This window comes from Crocodylus siamensis, chromosome 1, assembly GCF_052110815.1.
Source record: "Crocodylus siamensis isolate JL-2025a chromosome 1, ASM5211081v1, whole genome shotgun sequence".
Lineage (NCBI taxonomy): Eukaryota > Metazoa > Chordata > Crocodylia > Crocodylidae > Crocodylus > Crocodylus siamensis.
The window spans coordinates 232,688,609-232,695,196 of record NC_143395.1 but is presented as its reverse complement, the minus strand read 5'-3'; the positions used below and the strand labels follow the sequence as shown (position 1 = coordinate 232,695,196).

The window sequence follows — 6,588 nt, the reverse complement described above, 5'->3', positions numbered from 1 at the left end:
ATTTTGTACTTAGGGTCACTCTAAGTGCTTAGTTGACCAATAAGATTATGATGACATTTGGCACAGAATGATTTATATTAACGTTTACTGAATATGGCACATGTAAGTTTTCACTTTTAAGATTTGCAGAACCTGTCACTGCTCTATAATGATTTAATTAGAAATTTAAAAACATTTTAACTAATAAGTAAGTCTGGCTTTATTTGAGCTCTTTGGAAGCAGCAGTATTTATTGGGACAGTCAGTGATGAAGGGAAAGATGTTCAAGGCAGAAGCAAGCAGAAACTTTGTCCTTAGAGATATAAGATTAGGGGAAAGAGGGGGGAAAAATTCTCAGAGATACCGAAACAAGCTGAGATGGGTAGGCCTTACCATACTTGGTAGACCTTAGTTTATCAGAAAGTATAGTACATACATATACATCCAATTAAAAGTTACATGAACAGAAAATTAAGAGTTAAAACCCAACACTGAGAAACAATTATGGCATAAAATACAAAAATAGAATGGATCTCCAAATTGACTTCTAATCACTGCAATTCCTGCAGGGAAGATGCAGGAAAACATCTCTTAGTACATTTCCAAATTTCTGCGTGTATAAATAAACACTGGACCCGGAAGCCATGAAGAGACATTTTGAATGCCGCTTCTGGGACTGTATGGGACCCGGGAGCTTGAGAAACTCCAGAGAATTGTGTCCCAAGTTCAGGATACTTATTAGAAATACTCCACTGTCAGCTGAAAGGGAATCTCTTGGAGTCGGAGAAGAAACTGGGCCCTGGCTCCAAAGAACCTAAGCTTGGGCAGATCTTGAAGTAAATATGGTCTTTCTACCTTCCTTGATCTCCCAGTTGATAGATTTAACCAGCAGGAGAAGCTGAGCTACTGAGAGGCATCCTCATGGTTTGCGACCACCCTGAATTGCTGAACACCTAGCCCTGAATGTGCAATTAATTTCCACTGAATCTTTCAAACTGGAACCAGGTAAAGTCAGGGAAATTCCTGCTATTCTGACTCTTTATTTTAGTATCCTAAATCACATGGTAAAAACATTTAGTTTCAAAAGGTGACTTTTGACTGTTTTCCAAGTCTTCACGTAATGACTGCTGAATGAAAGTAATAGTAGAACATATGCAGATGTCAGTCCAGCTGAAAATTACTTCAAAAGTTGGTGCAAGGTATTTTTGAAGATTAAACCCCTAACTCCACCTGACAGACCATTTGTACCATCGAGAGAAGTTAGAAAATTCCAAAGGAGCACTGAAGTTAGCAAGAAGGAAGCATGTGGTTTTACCGCTCAGAAATGTGAAAGATCCTGTTTAGGGAAAAATCTGCTTGTCTATTTTTGGCTAACCATAAAATAATCCTTCTGTAATTCTCTCTGTCCACTACAATTTGCAGTGATGTAGCCAGAAATACTATTTATCCCTAATGGGATTCATGTCACTCAAACATAGCTGGAGTCAGGTAAATAAGTCATATTTTCAGTGTAGTGGTTTTTACTGACAGACTAACATTTAGAGATCATAATATTACTATTGACATATCACCCCAATAGGACTGGGAAATCATTATATGTAGGGCTGGGCAACACATAAAAATCAAATTAATGTTTTCAATAGGACTGATTCATCCCACTGGTCAGGTATTAAAGAACAGGAAACTGAATTTTTTTCCCTGACTGTTGTCTGCTGACTGCAGCCATCTCTTTCTTGGAACAATGAAAGAAAGAATTGCATGACTTCCTTTCTTACAGGGTCCTTTTCTCTACAGATGGGAAAGGAGGAATTAATTGTTATTTTGTAGACACCATGATCTGTTCCAGGGAGTAATCAATACTGTACTTGGGGTATAGTACTGTCATGGAAATTACTCAGTAAGGTAAATTACATTGCGCTGAGCTCCATGTTGCCATGGCTGGACAGCCACCACTACCTGTACTAAGTTAAAACCACCTTATGAAACCCTATACTGCCCTACAGTAGCTTCTGCATCTGCAGTGTAAACTGTAAAATCTTTCGGTCAGAGACTCTTTTTGTTTTGTGTCTGTGATGCCCAGCATAATGGGACCCAATCACTGACAGGAGTCTTTAGGAACTACTGTAAAATAATAAAAATAAAGATGGATTATTATTATTGTTGTTGTTGTTGCTGATTGTAGTGTCATTATGGTTATTATTGTTAACAACAACTTCATTCTCTAGGAAGAGTGATAGGAATAGGTTCAATGTACTAGCTAGGTGTATGCTGAGAATCTGTGCGTGTGGAGTTTTGCATGTACTGATTTGGTTTATACAGCTCTGTACAGCTTGATGACAGGCTGTATATTATGGCATGGTACCCTGTGGTTCTTGCTGCTAAGTCAAAAGAGGTGACCAAAATAGGAGGTGGGATTTTCAGTAGGTTATAAAGTCCTCCCTCTCTCACCAGTGAGGAGAAAACTGACTTTCATCACTCACAATCATTTTATTCATCTGGAATTTTTGAATTGGTGACCGTTACTTTGTCTTTATTGCCAAAATTTTGTACTTTTACACTGAGATACCAGAGTGGAGACAAAACACAGGTAGGCTTTACCTCATCTTAACTACTAAAAACCAACCCTATGCTTCCTGCCAGAAGTTGATTTCAGCTGCCTGTGACAGCAAAAGTGTCTTGTCCCTTGCCTCTACTAGGATTTTACACTTGGATAGCTATTCTGGTTGAAAAATGCACCTTTTGTGCAGTGACAACAAAGCCAATAAGAAAAACTCTCAGGCTTTTAAACACTCATTCAGGTTAGTCGGCAGTTGTAACCTTTTCAGTTTCTCTTCCTCACTTGCTGCTTCAGGCAGATGATGATAAGTTAAAGAATAGCTTTCTTTCTTCTGCTTTTCTCTTTCTCTTTGAAAGGCATGGAATGGCTTTGTCATTTTTCAACAGAGGAAGGTAACTTGAAAAACACTTTCTTTTAAACGGATTTGACATTGTCCTGAGCAGACACAGTGAAGAAGGAGTTCTACAGGGGAGAATCAAAGGTAGTGTTTTCAAAGTATAAACTAATGGTATTTTACCTCTGGCTATGTCATCCTAGCAGCATGGTGATCAACAACGTCGCCACCCCCCCCCACATTTCTGGGTTTGTGGGGAGCCCCAGAGTCCAGGTGATATGGTCCTACACACCAGATCGTGCTGGCATGAAGACTGGATCCAGCATGTGGGGTTAGGCCAGCATGCAGGGTCACTCCAAGGCTGGACCCCATGCAAGGGGTCAAGTCAGCTTATGAGGTTGCACTGTGACCAGATTTGGTGCATGGAGTCCAGCCTCTGTGCCAGGTTGTGGTACAGCTGTATCCAGAACAGAGGTTACACCAAAACTGGATTCAGAGTGTGGAGTCATGCCAGCACACTGGATTGAATGCCTGGACAGCCCTGCACTGCATCAGTTCCACCGAGTGGCCCTACACTTTTCATTTGGCCCGTAAAACCAGAGGGGTCAAGTACCACTGCTCTTGACGGCTTTTCAGTCTGCTTATGGAGCCACTTTGAGGTGGATTCCAAATGATCTTGCTTGGTATTTCTAATCCTACTTGCTGTCTAGCTAGGTTCTCATACTGCATCCATCACTGCGGTATCAGAGCACCGTTAAGTCAATGAATACATTCCTTAACATGCAAGCATATTTATTTCACTCCTGAAACAGCCTGTGTCATTGTTCCAACATTTGCATTACTTATATATGGAGAAAAAAGTAGGAACTTTAAATTGTATATGTGGGATCAACACACCATGTTACCAGGGAACAGACACCTACAGGGTAGAAACTTCAGTGACAAGAAACAATGAATGTCTGCCTTAGATTTCCACTATAATATCTTGAATAATTGGGACTTTGTTTGTTTAATGCTACAGGACAGAAAACAGATTTTCAGACAGTTCTGCCTGTCAAACACCAACTAGTCTGCAGATGGCAGAAAGGAAACAATCTAATTAATGGCTAGTCATGCATCTCTGCTGCAGATGGGTTTGCTACAACTACTATGGCCAATTAAGGTGAAATGCCTATGGTTAGTCTTTATAGAAAGTACAATATTAGTACATTGCAATCATGAGTGACTCAGGGAAATTATTTTCACACCTTGTTTCAGATTAAACTCCTAGATCCATATTTGGCCTAGATAGAAATAGCCTGATTTCCAAAGGTGTCTTCAGCTCCTTCAGATGTCAACTGGAGTGATGTGTATCTGCTACTTCTGTAAGTCAGGCCATAGATTCAGGAATCTAACTTTACACACCCTGACTTGAAATGTCTTACTTCTGCACATTAATCATTTTACGTGGCTAGAAGGAACCGAGCTGAGCACTGAAAAAATCTTCATTAAACCCAATTTATTTTCAAGCAGCTCAGGGTATCTGTGGGCACCTGTCTGTGGAAAAACAACAACACTCAGTGGCCAGGATAGGATGGCTGCTCATGCAAGAGATTCACTCCTGCTGACTGTGGTTTGCTAGTGATGAAAAAGCAGTTGTCTTGCCAATAATAACATTTGTCCATGCTCTTATTTTGACAGATAACACACAGTGAACAAATGGCTATGGGCAACTGCACCAGGATGACAGAGTTTCTTCTCTTAGGATTTATGGATGACCCCGAGTTGCAGCCTATCCTGTTTCTATGATCTACTGCATAACCTTAGTGGGGAATCTCAGCATGGTGGTGCTAATCTGGATCGATTCTCACCTTCACTCCCCAATGCACTTTTTCCTTGGTCACTTATCCCTCTCATGGACACCTGCTGTTCCTTCTCCATCATCCCCAAGATGTTGCTCAATTTTGTAGCAGGGAAAAAAAGCATTTCTTTCTCTGGATGCATAACACAGTTGTTTTGCTTTGGTGTTTCTGCCACTGTAGAGTGCTTCCTTTTTGCAGTAATGGCATATGACCGATACATTGCGATATGTAACCCTTTTCTTTATAAAGCTGTTATATCTACCAGGGTCTGCATGAAGTTTGTGATTGCATCTTATATTGGTGGCTTCTTTCATGTCATTTTGCATATGTTTGGTATACTTAGATTATCTTTTTACAGGTCCAATGTAATTAGTCATTTCTTTTGTGACCTCCCACCACTGTTGCAACTCTCCTGCACTGACACTTCTGTAAACGAACTGATCATTTTTATAGCCTCTGGCCCAATTCAGATCTTCACTTTTCTGATTGTCTTGCTGTCTTATGTTTACATCCTGTCCACCATCTTGCGAATGAATTCAGCAGAGGGGAGACGCAAAGCCTTCTCCACCTGCACCTCCCACCTGCTCTCTGTCTCCTTATCCTATGGTTCACTGTCTGTGTACGTACAAGCACTCCAGCTACTCCCTGGATCATAATATGGTGAACTCTTTGTGCTATACGATCTTCATTCCCATGCTGAATCCTTTGATTTACAGCTTGAGAAACAAAGAAGTGAGAAATGAACAAAGAGGCCATGAGAAAAGCAATAGAGAAATATTTTTCCAGTGGAAAAAAAAAAATCACAGTTATTTTTTTAAGCTTTCTTCTTAATTGGAATGTTTCACACACCATTGTTACCACTTCCAGTTTTTTGCCTGATGTTCAAAGCTGTTTGTTAGTGCGTGAAACTCACATGATATAAACAGGAATGCTAGATTTCTAAGCCATATCACAGTGTTTCAGGGCGTGATGTTCTCTGAAACAAAGATGAAAACATTCCCATGCATCTTAAATGCAAAGGCACACGCATAAAAAACAAGCCTCATCAGTAGTATGTGAAGTGCTTGCAGAAGGCTGACGGGATCTGAGGATTGTTATTGCCAGGAAAGGTCTGTGCTGCAAGTGTACATTTGTGACATTGGTATGGGAAGTTGTGTAAGTGGATACTGAGAATGGGATGGTTGCATTTTGGGGCATGTTTCTTCAGGAGTGGTGAAGCCTTGAAGGCAGGACACAACTTGTTCCAAATCAGCACTAACAACATCTTACCCCCACCGGCATCTTCCTGCATTTTGTGTATTTTATTTCAATTTGGAAGAGTGTTTTAAAAACATTCCACTCAATCCTTGTGCTAGATGATTTTGATACATGGGTTTAGCTACACATAGCTCACTGAGAAGGAAGCAAAACTCCCACCCACTGCTCAAAAATTATTTTACCCTCTTTTAGACTGCCTGTCTGCCTGAAGCTAGGCACCTGGAGTAAGGATCTCCCACAAAAGCAGCTGACTAGATAAAATCATACACAACAATCATGAGCACAGACTGATCATGTTATAAGCATGTTTCTTTTTTTGACTCCTTGTGAACTTTTTAGAAGTGTTCTTCTTTAATCCCTCCACCTCCTTTAAGCATCTTCTCTTCTTTTTATCAGTTTCCGGACCTTTTTCTTGCATTTGGTTACTTTGAGACATTTTTAACATCGCAAAGTTACTAGATTTTAAAACTGTGACAACCTGATATCCAAAAAGCCTATATTAAACTGTCTACAGTCTTCTACCTGGAGTTTCTCTGCTGCTGCGAGTCTCAGACTGGTGCAGAACCATGGATGCTACTACATCTTCTTCATCACAGTCCCCAGTGCCTGGCATGTGGAAGA

The 6,588-nt window shown here is 40.4% G+C and overlaps 1 pseudogene; it reads left to right on the top strand.

The window, feature by feature from the left end:
- The first annotated feature begins 4,567 nt into the window (after window positions 1–4,567).
- LOC149874261 (olfactory receptor 5T7-like) lies at window positions 4,568–5,632 on the top strand (annotated as a pseudogene).
- The last annotated feature ends 956 nt before the right edge of the window (window positions 5,633–6,588 follow it).